This window comes from Erinaceus europaeus, chromosome X (genome assembly GCF_950295315.1).
Source record: "Erinaceus europaeus chromosome X, mEriEur2.1, whole genome shotgun sequence".
Classification (NCBI taxonomy): domain Eukaryota; kingdom Metazoa; phylum Chordata; class Mammalia; order Eulipotyphla; family Erinaceidae; genus Erinaceus; species Erinaceus europaeus.
The window spans coordinates 97171026-97189042 of NC_080185.1; positions in this window are offsets into that span (position 1 = coordinate 97171026).

An 18017-nucleotide genomic window follows, 5' to 3' on the forward strand; every position below is an offset into this window, starting at 1 on the left:
ACCTACAAGGGTTGAAGCCTCTGGTCCCCACCTGGGTTCAAGCCTCTGGTCCCCACCTACAAGGGACAAGCTTCACAAGACATGAAGCAGGACTGCAGATGTCTCTCTTTCTCTCCCTATCTTCCCTTTCTTTCTCAAGTTCTCTCTGTCTCTATCCAAAATAAATAAGTAAAAAAAATTTTTTTTTGTTTGCCTCCAGGGTTATTGCTGGGGCTCGATGCCTGCACTATGAATCCACTGCTCCTGGAGGCCATTTTTTCCATTTTTATTGGATAGGACAGAGAGGAATTGAGAGAGATAGGGAAAATAGAGAGAGGAAGAAAGAGATAGACACCTGCAGACCTGCTTCACCGTTTGTGAAGCTACCCCCTCCCCTGCGGGTGGGGAGCCGGGGGCTTGAGCTGGGATCTTTGCTTGAGTCTTTACTCTTCGTACTATGTGCACTTAACCCAGTACACTACCACCCGGCCCCCATAAAATATTCTAAAAAACATGGAACAAACAGAACTCTCTTCCTTTTCTGGTGGGTGTGCAAAATAATATGTCAGTTTTCTATAAAGTTGAATACACATTCATAATACACCCTAGGAGTAACATCTTTGGATATTGACTCAGGAGAAATGAAAATATAGGGCCACAGATGCAAAAGAATCTCATGCCTGAGGCTCCAAGGTCCCAGCTTCAATCCCCAGCACCGCCATAAGCCAGAGCTGACAAACAAACAAATAAAAAAACATATGACCACTGAATCTTCTACATGAGGATTTATAACAGTTTAATTTGAATAGCCCCAAACCTTAATTTATTCATTTTTATATTTATTTGTTTATTTAAGTATTTACACTGCTCAGCTCTAGCTTCTGGTGGTGTCCAGGACTGAACCTGGGACCTTGGAGTCTTGGGCATGAGAGTCTTTTGAAGAACCAGTACTATCTCCCCAGCTTTAAATAGTCCCCAAGTTTAAATGAACTGACTGGGGGCTGGGTGGTAGCACACCCAGTTGAGCACTCATGTTACAGTGCTCAAAGACCCAGGTTTGAGTCCCCAGTCCCACCTGCAAAGGGGAAGCTTCACAAATGGTGAAGCAGAGCTACAGGAGTCTCTCTCTCTTTCTTTCTACCTCTCTATCTCCACCTGCCCTCTCAACTTCTCTCTGTCCTATCAAATAGTAAATAAATAGGGAGCCAGGTGGTAGCACAGCAGGTTAAGCGCACGTGGCGCAATGCGCAAGGACCAGAGTAAGGATCCTGATTTGAACCCCGGCTCCCCACCTGCAGGAGAGTGGCTTCACAGGCGGTGAAGCAGGTCTGCAGGTGTCTGTCTTTCTCTCTCCCTCTCTGTCTTCCCCTCCTCTCTCCATTTCTCTGTCCTGTCCAACAACAATGACATCAAAAACAACAATAAAACAACAAGGGCAACAAAAGGGAATAAATAAATAAATATTTAAAAAATAATAATAACAAATAAATAAAAATAAAATTTTGGAGCTGGGTGGTGGCACACCTGGTTGAGTTTACATGTAACAATGCACAAGGACCTGAGTTTAAGCCCCCAGTCTCCACCTGCAGGGGGAAAGCTTCATGAGTGGTGAAGCATATATGTAGATGTCTCTCTGTCTCTCTCTCTATCCCCCTTCCCTCTTGATTTCTTATCTGTATTCAATAAATAAATAAAGATAATAATTTTTTAATTTAAAAATGAACTGACCATCTACAGAAAAATAGACAAGTTCTTTTTTATTTATTCATAAAATGGAAACATTGACAAGACCATAGGATAAGAGGGGTACAATTCCCACCACCAGAGCTCCATATCCCATCCCCTCCCCTGATAGCTTTCCTATTCTTTAACCCCATGGGAGTATGGACCCAAGGTCACCATGGGGTACAGAAAGTGGAAGGTCTATAATTGCTTCCCCGCTGAACATGGGTGTTGACAGGTCGACCCATACTCCCAGCCTATCTCTCTTTCCTTAGTTGAGCAGGGCTCTGGGTAATTGGAGTTCCAGGACATACTGGTAGAGTTGACTGTCTAGGGAAGTCCGGTTGGCACCATGGTAGCATCTGGAAGGTGGTGGTCCAGGCAAAACCAAGGCCATGATGGGTCAGGTATTCTGAGAATATACAAATTCTTATGTGTCCCCCACAATAGATGTTATTCAGCAAGAAAAAGAGAATTAATTACATTAATATATAAAATGTGAATAAACTTCAAAAGCATGACCATGAGCAGGATGTTACACTGTTGCATAAGTGCATGCTATATAATTCCACTTAGTTGAAAGACCAAAAAAGGCTACAACTGACCTAGAGTGGCACAGTCAGTCAGCTTGGGCCTATGACCAGGGGGTTATGAAGGGGGTGTGGCTGCAAGAAAAACCCTCAGGAGGGGGCTGGGCGGTAGCGCAGCGGGTTAAGCGCAGGTGGCACAAAGCACAAGGACTGGCGGAAGAATCCGGGTTCAAGCCCCTGGCTCCCCACCTGTAGGGGAGTCGCTTCACAGGCGGTGAAGCAGGTCTGCAGGTGTCTGTCTTTCTCTCTCCCTCTCTGTCTTCCCCTCCTCTCTCCATTTCTCTCTGTCCTGTCCAACAACAATGACATCAATAACAACAACAATAATAACAAGAGCGATGATAAACAAGAGCAACAAAATGGGAAAAAAATGGCCTCTAGGAGCAGTGGATTCGTAGTGCAGGCACCGAGCCCCAGCAATAACCCTGGAGGAAAAAAAAAAAACCTCTCAGGAGTTTAGGAAAGTGGCCCATACTGTGATTATATTGGCTGTTACTCAGGTTCCAACTCACCCTTCACATGGGCACATTCAGTTATAGGCAAATCCTGCACTGATGTAATTTGAGAGCAAGAACATGGATGGGTGAGTCCTTAATATGTTACTCTCCCACCGACAAAGCTTTCTGGGCACCATGGCATGGCTTCTTTGTGACCTGCAGACAGGGCACCAAGTGTTATGGTAGGATGTGTGAGAAACACGAAGCCTGGGGGGGGCACGGGAGCACCTGTCAGGAAGTGCTTGCTCCGGTTCTCGTTCTCTCTCATGCAGGAAGTGCAAGCGAATGTTTTGATCAGAGGCAGCAGATTTGGCCTGCAATAGTGCTGCTCTGTGATGTTAGGGAGTCATTGCCTTAAAGCCGAATCGAAGGTTGTAGAAATATACCGAATTATGTGTCACTCTTTGGCTCTCGTATCTGACTAAAGTTGTTATTGGCCTGGCTATCTATTGCCGCATTAGTGTCCCCCAAACTAGTGGCTTAATATAAGGATTTGTTTTTTTAAAGATCTACTAATCCATTAATGAGAGAGAGAGGCGGTGGGGGGGAGAGAGGGAGAGAGAAGGAGAGAGGAGAGGTGGGACTCTCTCTGGCACATGCAATGCTGGGTATCAAACCAGGGACCTCATGCATTCAGATTCAACACTCTGTCCACTGAAGCACCTCCTGGGCTATTACAATAATTTGTTAATCTCTTTTTTTTTCCTTTGAGACAGAAAAAAGGGGGGAGGGGAAGCAGGAGGAGGAGGAGAAAGAGGAAATACCTCACAGCATGGAAGCTTCTTTCAGTGTGATGGGGCTTGAAACCTGGCTATACACACATGGCAAATCAATGTTCTAGCCAAGCGAGCTATTTTGCCGGCACTACAATGATTTGTTTTGATCTCTCACACTTTTGTGAGTTGACTGGGCTCTCATGGGTCTCTGACAAGGTCACAGACAGGGTGTCCAGTGGGGCTAGAGTTCTCTGATGACCAACTGAGCTGGTTGTCCAAGATGGCACATGCACAGGACTGGCAGTTAATGTTGGCTATTAACTTGCAACTTAACTAGGGCTTCAACTGAAATACCTTATATAGGACCTCTCTGTAGCTCCACTTTCTCACAGCATGTAACTAGGTTCCAAGAGGGAGTGCCCCGAGAGCTAGAACATTTTAGTTGATCCAAGTGGAGGCTACAAGACTCTAAGACCATGTCCTGAAAAAAATCACTTCCTCCTAATTCTATCAGTCAAAGCAGTCACAATACCCATGCTGGTTAAAAAGGAGAAGAAACAAATCTTTCACACAATGGGGGAGTGGCAGAATACATTGCGTAAAAACACCCACCTTTCAAAAATGCAAACCATGCTAACTCTATATAAAAGCTCCTCTCTCTCTCTCTCACCTTTGTTCTCTGATACGGAGTTTTAAATTGGACTCTAACAACTTTGACTATGAGCCAAAGTATGAGAAAGGCAGGAAGATTTACATTGGTGGTCAGTTCAGTGCTGGGTGGGCCTCATTACATATACACTACCATCATTAAGCATTACATCTACACCATGCCTCGGCCTCGCGTGAGCTTAATGTGCAGCTTGGCGATACGAGAATCCGGCATGAAGCCCAGCCAGTCTATCTTGGCGTTACTCTCAATTGCACTCTGTCATTTCACGAACATCTCATAAAAACTGCAGCAAAGGTGGGCGCGAGGAATAACATCATTGCAAGACTGGCCAGCTCCTCATGGGGCGCGAGCGCTTGCACACTCCGATCATCATCTCTGGCATTATGCTATTCCACTGCAGAATACTGTGCCCCAGTATGGTTCCGTAGCCCCCATGTCCACTTGGTCGATTCCAAATTATATTCCTCCATGAGGATAATTTCTGGAACCATCCGTTCCACCCCGGTTCCATGGCTGCCAGTTCTTAGCAACATCGCCCCGCCAGATATTCCTCGGGATGCGGCATCATCTAAGTTCATTTCCCACGTCTACGCTCCACCGGACCTGCCAATATACGCGGATATCTTCGCCCACCCTGTCCAACGCTTGACGTCTCGTCACCCAGTCTGGTCCCCTACACCTACACTGAACTTCTCTGTTCCAGTCTCTTGGAAACAGAGCTGGCAGTCAGCTGAGGTAAAGAACAAACACCTCATCACAGACCCCTGCAAGCGTCAACCCGGCTTTGACCTAGCACGTTATGATTGGGCCCTCCTCAATCGCTATCGAACAGGCCATGGCCGGTGCGCCGCTATGTCCCATCGCTGGGGAGCCAGAGATGACCCGAACTGCCCCTGCGGCTCCAGACAGACTATGCCCCACATAGTCAATGACTGCCACCTCTCCAGATTCAAAGGAGGTCTCGAAACTTTACATCAGGCTCAACCTGATGCTGTTGACTGGCTACGGAAGAAGGGCAAACGCTAGAAGAAGAACAGAAATTAATCATTCCAAAAAACTCTTAAATATTTTTCTCTGCCTTCTCTCAGCAGTTCAGTCTCTACTCACTTCCCTCCAGTCATTGCCATGCTTGTGGAGCTGAGCTGGCAAACGCTAGAAGAGCTGAGCTGCAATACTTCATTCCATCAATAGGAGATAACCTAATAATAGACTTAGACCAATACTTTAGGGTCGAGGGGAGCAGAGGTAGGATTGACGAGAAAACAAAGTGGCATAAAGTGGCATATTGCTGTGTCCAGCCTGAATTTTTCAAGTTTGAAATATTAATGGTTCTACAATACCTTTTTTTTTTTTTGCCTCCAGGGTTATTGCTGGGGTTCAGTGCCTGCACCATGAATCCACTGCTCCTGGAGGCCATTTCCCCCCCTTTGTTGCCCTTGTTGTTGTAGCCTTGTGGTTATTATTGTTGTTGTTGATGTCGTTGTTATTGGATAGGACAGAGAGAAATGGAGAGAGGAGGAGAAGACAGGGGGAGAGAAAGACAGACACCTGCAGACCTGCTTCACCACCTGTGAAGTGACTCCCCTGCAGGTGGGGAGCCAGGGTTCGAACCGGGATCCTTACGCCGGTACTTGCGCTTTGCTCCAAGTGTGCTTAACCTGCTGCGCTACCGCCCGATCCCCTACAATACCTTTTAAAAACACCCAACTTTGAAGTTTTATGCTACTGGATTTCCTCTCAACAAAGGACATCTCAGTCAGCTGTACTGAACTTGCTAGAGGGATCCTTGACAACAGAAGATTTCATTCAGTATCCCAGATCACTTTGGGAAGATCACTCAAGAAGATCACTCAGATCACTCAGGAAGCCGTGATGTTCCAACCACTGTGGCAAGGACTTTATTTCTTTTTTTTTTTTTTAAGATTTTATTTATTTATGAGAAAGGAGGAGAGAGAAAGAACCAGACATCACTCTGGCACATGTGCTGCCCGGGATCGAACTTGAGGACCTCATGCTTGAAAGTCCAAATCTTTATCACTGCGCCACCTCCCAGACCACAGCAAGAACTTTCTATTAGGCCCTCAAAGTAAGTCATGAGTACAAAACCAAGACTCTACTTTCAAGGCACCTACATAGTAAATGTTGAGGCATCTGGAAGACTGTGTCTAAGCAACTTGAATATGGGCACCTCAAGGATCAGGTATAAAATAATAAGAGGCCATGATTGAGCCGGAGGAAGGGAAGAAGGACAGGAGCCAAGTGGGGAGTGGACAAGCCAAAGGGGAGCTGCTTAAAGATGCAGATACAGATACAGGAGCTGTGTGGTGGTGCACCTGGTTAAGTGCACATGTTATAATATGCAAGGACCCGAGTTCAAGCCCTCGGTTTCCACCTGCGGGGAGGAAGATTTATAAGTGGTGAAGCAGTGTTGCAGGTGTCTGTCTATCTCCTTCTCTATCACCCTCTTTCTTCTCTATTTCTGGCTGTCTCTACCCAATAAATAAATAAAGATAATAAAAAAAATTTAATACAATTGAACAGCTCCCCCCAAGGAAATTGGGACTGAGGGAAGGGTGTTGAAAAAAAGAGTGTTGCAGGATAAGACAGACTGGATTAGAATGGAGAGTACAGACTCTAATTTTGACTTGTAAGAAATTAGTGTCAACAGGAACCCCAGAGAGCATCCAGCCCCAATGAGCTGTAGGGCGCTGACTTCCATGTGGGGCCCCTCTCTCAGTGTCAAGAGAGGATCATGTAACACAGGCAAAGGAAACAGTCATTCGTCAGACTTTCCAACAGGCAGCAGCCTTTCCTCTCTTTTCACAGGGTCCAACTTAGTCTGGCAAGGCCAGGAGAGATCCTGGGGAAGCTGCTCCCCACCCTTAGCCAGGTGTCTTTCTCTCTTCAGGCTATTGCTGCAGGCTTGGCACCGGGTGCCCACCATGTTTTGGATCTGTTCATCGGTTCAGTCTCCACGGTGGACAGGAAGTGACTGCTATGATGGTGAATCTCCATTTTGCAAGTCAGGAAACTGAGGCAGAGGTTACTTGATGAGTCACACAGCACACGCGAGTGGCAGAGTCAGGTTCAAGCTGCGGCTGTCTGGCTCCACACCTGTTCTCTCTCAAGCATTGTCTGACCTTACCTTTCTTTTATTTTGTAAAGACTTTATTAGTTTATTAGCAGAGCACTGCTCAGCTCTGGCTCCTGGTGGTGCTGGAGAGTGAACCTGGGATCTTTGCTGCCTCAGGCATGAGAGCCTTTTTGCAGAACTATTATGCTATCTCCCCAGTCCAAGATTTTATTTATTAATTAATGAGAGAGAGAGAGAGAAAACACCAGTGCATCACTCACTCTGGCACATGCTATGCTGGGGATCAAACTCAAGACCTCATACTTACAAGTCTGGTGCTCTAGCCATGATTCAACCTCTCAGGCCATCACATTTTTTTTTTTAATATTTATTTATTCCCTTTTGTTGCCCTTGTTGTTTTATTGTTGTTGTTGGATAGGACAGAGAGAAATGGAGAGAGGAGGGGAAGACAGAGGGGGAGAGAAAGATAGACACCTGCAGACCTGCTTCACCTCCTGTGAAGCAACCCCCCTGAACCAGGGGCTCTAACTGGGATCCTTATGCCGGTACTTGTGCTTTGCACCACCTGTGCTTAACCTGCTGCACTACTGCCTGAATCCCAGGCCATCAACATTTCTTTTCTTTTCTTTTCTTTTCTTTTCTTTTCTTTTCTTTTCTTTTCTTTTCTTTTCTTTTCTTTTTTGCCTCCAGGGTTATTGCTGGGGCTTGGTGCCTACACTACAAACCCACTGCTCCTGGAGGCTTTTTCCCCCCTTTTGTTGCCCTTGTTGCTTATCATTGTTGTTATTGTTACTATTGTTGTTATTGCTATCATCACTGTTGGATAGGACGGAGAGAAATTGAGAGAGGAGGGGAAGACAGAGAGGGCGAGAGAAAGATAGACACCTGCAGACCTGCTTCACTGCTTGTGAAGCAACCCCCCTACAGGTGGGGAGCCGGGGGCTCAAACTGGGCTCGAACTGAGCTGGTACTCCCCTGTACTTTGCGCCATGTGCGTTTAACCCGCTGCACTACCACCCGGCTCCCCCTTTTTTCTTTCTGTCTTTCTTCCTCTATTTTTAAAGAAATTTTTATTGATTAAAAGAAAGAGAACCAGAGCATCACTCTGGCATATGTGGTGTTGGAAGTCAGACTCATGCTTGCAAGACCAATGCTCTAGTCATATTTTTTTAATATATGGGCTGGGGAGATAGTTTCATGATTGTGCAAAAAGACTTTCATGCTTGAGGTGCTGAGGTCCCAGGTTCAATCTCCAGCACCACCATAAGGCAGAGTTGAGTAGTACCCTGGTAGAAAAACAAACAAACTATATATATAATTTGTTTATGAGAGCATGAAAGAACTAGAACATCACTCTGACATGTACGATGCTAAAGAGAGATCTTGGGGCCTGATGCTTACAAGGTTGGCACTCTACTTGCTGTACCACCAGCAGGGACGAATTAGACATCTTCCAATGTCATCTCCAGGGCTGAAATGATAAGATTCTCAGCCCCTGCTTCTTCCAGGATTTATGGAGAACCCAGAGCTGAACTCCCTCGAGTAGTGACAAAACATAACCGGTGTCAAAGCCAGAGGCCGGCCACTCACAGTCCACACACCTCCTGAAATGTCAAGGGAAATTTCTTCCAGCCCCTAAGAAATTCCTCTCCAAGTAGCTACCAGTCTTTCTAGGAGGTTCTGAAGCACATTTTGAAAGGAAAAAAAAATAAAATAAAAAGACCAAGTGGGGGTGGCCAGACTCCTGAGCAGAGAGGCACACGTGGAAAGCAGCGGCAGAGCAGTTCCAGCCGCCCGTCTCTGTCGTTCTTTCTCTCTGCGGTTGTCCTTTCTGCAGAGCGCGTCGACTTTTCCACATACGACTTTTTTTTTTTTTTTTTTTTTTTTTAGCTGCAGCTGAGGGAAAGCAAAATAAACACAGGGCTGTCGGCGGAGGGCCCGTGCTCTCTATTTCTTAGTTATGGAGTCAAATAAGCTAGCTGGTGGCCAGGACTGGGAGATTTATTTTGGTCTAAAGTCAACCCACGGATTAACAATATTGGCAAGAACTGAGCAGGAGCTGGGGGGGGGGGGGGGGGCGACATGGGGGAAGGGATATTTTGGCCAAGGCCGCCCGTTCGTGTTTGCAGATTCATCGTCTCCCTCTGCGCAGTGGCCAAGGTTAAAGCGAATGGGAGCCGGGGGCCCAGCACAGTCATTTTCTCCTTCCTGCACAGGCCAACTCACTCCTTCCTTGAGCTGTCACTGTCACAGAGGGCTGGGGACAGAAATGTCACAGCTCCCCAGCTTTGTCGTCGTCCTCCCCCCCTCCTCTTTTCCTTCCAAAGCCCACATTCCACTCTGAGGGTAATTCTCAGGCCAAGCTATTTCCAGATTCTCAAGGCCTAGCTGCAGCTAATGCCATAAAGAAACTCTCCCCAATTGGGCATCAGCAAGGGTGAGACTTATGTGCTTTTCCTGCCCACAGGAGCAGAGGGGAGCTTGTGTCCAGCTTTCTGTCCAGTGGAGACACAGATTATTACCATCCTTGCTCTTTCATCCAGAGAGTCTCCAAATCAACTACCCACACAAATGCCTAGCTCCTCACATTCTCACTGGCAACAGCTTATTGGGTCCCACATGAATGAATGAACTCCATCAGCTCTGTGCTATGTGGACATTTTTTTCCACCCAAATATACTTTATTTAGCTAAATTATTAGTCATATTTGAAGAAGCCATGAAGAACTTTCCAGAAAAACTATATATATATATATATATGTTGTTTTTTTGTTTTGTTCTGTTTAATTTTTATTTATAAAAAGGAAACACTGGGGAGTTGGATGGTACTGCAGCGGGTTAAGCACATGTGGCGCAAAGCACAAGGACCGATGTAAGGATTCCGATTTGAGCCCCCGGCTCCCCATCTGCAGGGGAGCCACTTCACAAGTGGTGAAGCAGGTCTGCAGGTGTCTATCTTTCTCTCCCCCTCTCTGTCTTCCCCTTCTCTCTTCATTTCTCTCTGTCCTATCCAACAACGAAGACAGACAACAATAATAACTACAACAATACAACAACAAGGGCAACAAAAAGGAAATAAATAAATATTTAAGGGAAAAAAAAAAACATTGACAAAAACCATAGGATAAGAGGGGTACAACTCCACACAATTCCTACCACCAGAACTCCGTATCCCATCCCCTCCTCTGATAGCTTTCCTATTCTTTATCCCCCTGAGAATACGGACCCAAGGTCATTATGGGGTGCAGAAAGTGGAAAGTCTGACTTCTGTAACTGCTTCCCCACTGAACATGGGCATTGACAGGTCGATCCATACTCCCAGCCTGTCTCTCTCTTTCCCTAGTGGGGCGGGGCTCTGGGGAAGCGGGCCTCCAGGACACATTGGTGGGGTCTTCTCTCCAAGGAAGTCTGTTTGGCATCATGGTAGCATCTTCAACTTGGTGGCTGAAAAAAGAGTTAATATATAAAGCCAAACACATTGTTGGCTATATGTGGACATTTTATACCCACCTGAAACTTGTAGAATTCTTCGGTTTTTGGTTTTTTTTTTTTTAAGAATTCTTTTATTGGGCTGTCGGAAAGGTTATGACGCCTTTTTGCATAGGGAATTTCATCATGACTTTTCCAACAGCCCAACTGAATGCCTCCTTTAGCCCAAGGAGAGTGTGTGTCTTTGACCATGCCGTTATCCCAGATCAAGGCCATGGGTCTGGGCCCAGTGTGTGCGTATGTGTGTATGGAGGGTGTTAGTTCACTGAACAGGGCACCTATCTTGCCATGTATGTGACACAGATTGAGCCCCAGTACCATGTGGAAGGTGCTTATAGCACCAGAGGAAGCTCAAAGGCTTTGGTAACTCCTCTCCCTCCTCTCTCTCTCTCTCTCTCTTTCTCTCTCTTTCTCTCGCCATTTTTTCCTTTTTATTGGATAGGACAGAGAAAAATTGAGAAGGGAAGGGAAATAGAAAGAGCGAGAAAGTAAGACACCTGCAAATCTGCTTCAACACTTGTGAAGTGTCCCCCACGCAGGTGGGAGCCGGTGGCTTGAACCCGGATCCTTGCGCTTCATACTATATGCACTTAACTGGGTGTGCTACCGCCTGGCCCTCTAACTCTCCTTCTCTCTGTGCATCTCTATCTGAAGGAAAGAAAAAAAAAAAGGAACCCAGTAGCATTGAAATCATATATGCAAAAGACCCTAACTCCAAAAGAGTAAATTAATCGAATAAATAATCAAATAAAAAAAGACAACAGAGCTTGAACTAATACCACCATATTCCTCAGGGCGGACTCCCCAGAGCATCTGAAAGACATATGTACCCTCCTCCCCCGCCACCAGCCCCGTGGAAATGGAGCTGCTGATGAGAATCTCTCTCCTCTGGCTCCTGTCATCCCCACCCTCTCCTGGTGCACACTGAGCTTTCCAGGAAGAGCTGTCACTGATGGAATCCTGGGAGCACAGGAGTCACCTGTGCATTCTGGAGACCCTCTGAGCCAGGCAGGAGGAGCCCTTGGTTTTCTGAGGCAGTTTTCTCCTCCTTGAGATAGCAAGTGTACTACACCTCCATGCTGGGGCTTCTGAAGTGCTTCTCAAGCTTGAGTGGGCCTCTGACTCACTAAGTCACTTGGGGAATTTCCTGAAATACACATTCTGACTTTGTAATTTGGGGCAGGGTGGGGGTGGAGGTTTGTGGGGTTGCCCTTCTTTCTGTTTTGTTTTCTGGTTTTTTGTTTTTTTTTTTGATAGAGACTAAGATACATGGAGAATGATGGGGACCTCGAGAGGAAGAGAGAGAGAGACACGTGCAGCGCTGCTTTGCCATTTGTGAGGCTTCTCCCTTGCAAGTGGAGACTGGGGGCTTGAACCTGGGTTCTTAAGTATGGTCATGACTGTGCTTTATGAGGCAAACTGTTACCAGGCCTTGGTTGTTACTCTATTTTTGTCTTTCTCTCCTTTCTTCTTCTTCATCTCCTTCTTCTTCTCATATATCATACTAATTGCATATGGGAGAAAGAGATGAGGCAGAAGGGAAGAGAGAGACTGGGGGGCCAGGTGGTGGCGCACCAGGTTAAGTGCACATAGTATGGAAGTACAAGGACCAGCACGAGGATCCTGGTTCAAGCCCCCGGTTTCCCACCTGCAGGGGGCAGCTTTGCTCAATTTCTCTCTGTCCTATCCAAAAAATTGAAGAAAAAAAAAATGGCTGTAGGAGCTGTGGTTTCGTAATTCAGGCACCAAGCCCCAGCGATAAACCTAGAGGGGAAGGAAAGAGGGGGGCATTGGGCGGTAGTGCAGTGGGTTAAGCGCACAGTCAACGACTGCCACCTCTCCAGATTCAAAGGAGGTCTTGAAACTTTACATCAGGCTCAACCTGACGCTGTTGACTGGCTACGGAAGAAGGGCAAACGCTAGAAGAAGAAGCGCACATGGTGTGAAGTGCAAGGACTGGCATAAGGATCCCAGTTCGAGCTCCTGGCTCCCCACCTGCAGGGCAGTCCCTTCACAGGCTGTGTAGCAGGTCTGCAGGTTTCTCTTCCCTTCTCTGACTTCCCCTCCCCTCTCAATTTCTCTCTGTCCTATCCAACAACGACGACAGCAATAACAATAACAATAATAACCACAACAACGATGAAACAACAAAGGCAACAAAAGGGAAAAAATAGCTTCCAGGAGCAGTGAATTTGTGGTGCAGGCACCGAGCTCCAGCAATAACCCTGGAGGCAAAAACAAAAAGAGAGAGAGAGAGACTGAAGCCAGAGCACCACTACAACATATGCGGTGTGTGGGCTCGAACTGGGGACCTCAGGCATACAAGTCCTGTGCTCTACCAGTCAATCCATCCAAAGGCTTTGGAAAAGTTCTGATTTCAGGGCCAGATGGTGGTGCACCTGATTAATTGCACACATTACAGTGTGCAAGGACCCAGGTTCAAGCCCCTGGCCCCTACCTGTAGGGGGAAAACTTGACGAGTGGTGAAGCAGGGCTGCAGGTGTCTCTCTGTCTCTCTCCCTCTCTATCTCCTCTTCCCCCTCTCAATTTCTTTCTGTCTCTATCCAATAATAAATAAATAGAAATATTTTTTAAAAGGAAGAGTTCTGATTGCCACTTAAGGTTCCACTCCCATAAAAGGGTGGGTATACAAGTCTGAATAACACCTCCCCCCAAACCTGGGCAGAGGAAGCAGAGGCGCAGGCAGGCAGGTCGACACTGAGCAGCATAATCACACAGCTTCCTTCCTCTGTGGGCACTGGTGCGCAGTGACTGGCGACCACACAGGCCGGCTTCCTGGTTCAAAGCTCAGAGGTGTTTGAAATACAGAGGAAGGGCTTCTATTCTTCCCAGGTGGCTCCCACAGCCCTTGCACTCCTGGGATAACTCAAGCTACAGCTCTGTGAGAGAGGGAGCAAAAGCAGGGCTCTGTGGAGGGGGTGGGGGCAGAGAGAACTGTGCCTGGAGAAGCTAGCTAGGCCCTGACTCTCCCCCAGGGAAGGCCCCTCTGGGTTCTGAGAAAACAACCCTTTCAGAACTGCTCTTGAAGAACTGGGAGTGGAGAGAGGACCAGACAGATGGCAGATGGGAGGGGGGGCGAGTGTCAATTGGGGTTCTTTTCAGCTGACAGTTTGTGCACCCAGAGACTGAGTGTTCCTTGGTTAAATGCAAATATCAAACCAGTAAGTGCTAAAGCAGCTTGAGAAAGTGCTGATCTGGGAGAAGATTCCTTCAGGTCCTTCAGGTAGAAGCATGCGCTCTGGTGTCTAGGTGTCAGGGCTAAGAGGGGGATGGCTGGGGACAGAATTAAAAGGGTGGGATTGGTAATTCCTGCCCCACCCCCACTACAGGAAGAGGGGTGTGGCAAAGAAGGAAGGGCAGGGGCAGGAGGTGACAGACAGGGTAAAACCAGAGGAGGAAGATCAAGTTCTAGCAACTCTGGCCCCAGAAGAGAGAGCTTCCAGCTAAGCCTGTTCTGATGAAACCTGCCTCAATAGGTCTTCGCCCAAAATCACTGTTGCCCTCGTCAGCTTGTCTCTGGGGGTCCTGCTCTGATTAACTGAAGGCTCTGATGTCTCTCCCTCACTTGGTTACTCCTCCACCAGGCACCCACACTCCTGACACCCCTGTCAGAGTCCTCCCCAGACCACACAGACACTCGCAGTCCCACCCAAACCTGCTGGTGAGCCCACCTCACTGAAGCCTCTGAGGACCTCTACTATGACTAAGCTGGATTCGAAACCACTGGCTGCTAAAGGAGAGACAGAATAATTGGGTTCAGGCTGGTAAGAGGGCATTGTGGTGATATAAGACTCATATGTGGGGGTGGGTGGTAGCGCAGCAGGTTAAGCGCACACATGGCGCAAAGCACAAGGACCGGCTTAAGGATCCTGGTTCGAGCACCTGGCTTCCCACCTGCAGAGGGGTCGCTTCACAAGTGGTGAAGCAGGTCTGCAGGTGTCTATCTTTCTCTCCCTCTCTCTGTCTCCCCTCCTGTCTCAATTTCTCTCTGTCCTATCCAACAACAACATCAATGCCAACATTACAGTGACAACAACAAGGGCAACAAAATGGGGAAAAAATGGCTGCCAGGAGCAATGGATTTGTAGTGCAGGCACCGAGCCCCAGCAATAACCCTGGAGGCAAAAAAAAAAAAAAAAAGACTTGTATGCCTGAGGCACCAAAGGTCCCAGGTTCAATCCCCAGCACTATTATAAGCTAGAGCTGAGTAGAGCTCTGGCTAAAAATATAAATTAATTAATTAAGAAAGAAGAAAGAGTGGGCTGGGCGGTGGTGCACACTGTTAAGCTTACATAGTACTAAGTACAAGGACCCGTGCAAGGATCCGTGTTTGAGTCCCCGGCTCCCCACCTGCAGGGGAGAAGCACAAGTGGAGAAGCAGGTCTGCAGGTGTCTCTCTTTCTCTCTCCCTCTCTATCTCCCTCTCCTCACTCAATTTCTCTCTGTCTTATCCAATAAAAGGAAAAAAATGTCCAACAAAAGCAATGGATTTGTAGTGCTGATACCAACCTCCAGTGATAACCCTGGAAGAAAGAGAGAGAGAGAGAGAAAGGAAGGGAGAAAGGGGGGAGGGAGGGGGAAGGAGGAAAAGGAGAAAGGATATGGAAAAGGAAAGAAAAGAAAGGGAAAGAAAAGAAAAGAGAACAACTGGGTTCTCAGTGGAACCAGGGAACCAGTTCTGGAGGTGACACTGACCAGATTAGATCATTCGAGTATGTCTTGAATTACATCCTCAGTACCACATATGCCAAAGGGATGTGTGCCCGTCCCCAACCCTCCTCTCTCCGCTTTCCCATTAACACAGAAATGAGTAAAATGAAGCCTCAGTTGCTTCATGTGCAAAAATGGGAATAGCAACACCTATGTCAATGAGACTCAGAGATAGGTGCTAATACACCTACAAATCTAGGGGGTGTCTTACCCAGCAGCTGTGGGAGTTCTCCACCCCCACCGTCAGCAACAATACTCTTGGCTTTCTGAGTGCTCTTTCTGGTCCGGAACACAGAAGCAGACACCTTAGTCCTCCATATAGACTGCTGCCTCAGAGGAGAAACCCTCATTCACTTCCTCTCCCCAGGCTAGCCAAGTTCAGTCTAGCCAAGTTCAGTCTGGTCAAGTTCATGTCTTGGACCTGCCTCACAGCTTTCCCTACATTCCCCTCCCAGCACTATGGCTTTGGTTCAGACCTTCATAGCTTTTCTAGGCACGTGCTCCCAGTGCCATCTTTCCTACTCGCCCCCCCCCTTCTTCCTCATGGCAGCCTCAGTGACCCCATTACTGCTCTATGATGTGGCTTTCACCCAGCCTCACTTAGCCCCGCCCTCCCAATTCAGCCTTCCTGCTCAGAGGCCCCATAACCTGCTCTCCCAACTCCCCACCTCAGGGCCTTTGCATCTGCTGCTTAACCAGGCCTGCAACATTGGTCCTGGGTTCCCAGGCTCCCCTCAGCAAGACCTGCACTCTTTCACGTACACCTCCTTCTCCCCCTCAGCCCCTGCTATCTGTCTTGCAGATGGCTATTGGGGTTTCCGTGAATGCGCAGTCTAGAACTTTTCAGAAGCCCAAGGTTCAGCTTTGCAAGGAGCATTTCCAGGAAGGAGGGGCGGCCAGGCCCTGAGCCTTGGCAGCTGTCTCCCCCTCAGTTTGGTTTCTCTTTCCCACAACCTTAGAATCTCCTTTAAAACCTCCAGCCTGCTGTTGACATAGGCAGAGACATCAAAAGGAACTAGGAACAAGCAGCTAAGGCAGCACTCAGCCTTTCTAAAGCTCACAGGAGGTTCCTGGCCGGGCATTGGGCTTTGGTGACCCAGCAGGGCCCAAGGCAGACCCAGATTCTGCCCTCCCATTTGAAACCAGCTCCCGGCATAGCCACTCACTGTGCCACGAGGACACTTGAACAGCCTGAAGAGGCCTTGTAAAAGCGGAACAAAGGGCCCCTGCCAGCTATTAATTTCAACTTTGCCACCTTGGAAGTAAGTGCTCAAACCATCTTGGAAGTAGATGCTCTGACCCCAGCTGAGCCTTCAGATGAGTGGAGAGCTGACTGCCACCTTTCGAGAACTTGGGCACCACTGCCTAGCCAGCCCCCACCCCCACCCTCACCCCATTTCTGAGACAGAGAAAGTGGCAGAGGAGGGGAAGAGAACTTTGTACCTTCAAGCCACTAGATTTGGAGGTTACCTAGCAAGTGATTGAAGTCCGGTTGCATACAGAGTAAAGAAACTCATTTCTTGGGAAATGAGTAGCGGTAGCTCAGTGGGTTAAGTGCACTTGGAGCAAAGTGCAAGGACCGGCATAATCCTGGTTTGAGCCCCTGGCTCCCCACCTGCAGGGGAGTCGCTTCACAGGTGGTGAAGCAGGTCTGCAGGTGTCTATCTTTCTCTCCCCTTCTCTGTCTTCCCCTCCTCTCTCCATTTCTCTCTGTCCTATCCAACAACGACATCAACAACAATAATAACTACAACAGTAAACAACAAGGGCAACAAAAATAAATAAACATCAAAAAAAAAAAAGAAACTCACTTCTTCTTCCTTGTGTGTCCCAATCCAACTTGGACTAAGATCAGTGAACCATGATCAGGAAGAAACAAACAGTGTCTCATAATGATGCCGATGTGGGGTACCCAGGGCTCATACCCCCCCACCCCATCCTCACTACTCCATCCAGTTCAGTCAAGATGCTATCCCCAGGACCAAAAGCTTTGGGAAACAGGGGTGAATGTCATACCATATTATATGGCTGAAACAGTTTCATTCATCCCACTCCCTCTTCTACAATGTGACATTGATACTCCCCATTGAAAGACTGGCCTTCAGTCCCATTACCTTGCAATCCAGCAGGCTCATGGTTGTTTCAATCAATAGAGTGAAAATGGGTGACCCCCCCCCCAAGACTGGGTGATAAAAGCCTATGCATAGTTCCCAACTTGAAGCCTGGGGCCATCATGTCAGACTGGCCAGCTCCTCATGGGGCGCGAGCGCTTCCACACTACGATCATCATCTCTGGCATTATGCTATTCCACTGCAGAATACTGTGCCCCAGTATGGTTCCGTAGCCCCCATGTCCACTTGGTCGATTCCAAATTAAATTCCTCCATGAGGATAATTTCTGGAACCATCCGTTCCACCCCGGTTCCATGGCTGCCAGTTCTTAGCAACATCGCCCCGCCAGATATTCGTCGGGATGCGGCATCATCTAAATTCATTTCCCACGTCTACGCTCCACCGGACCTGCCAATAT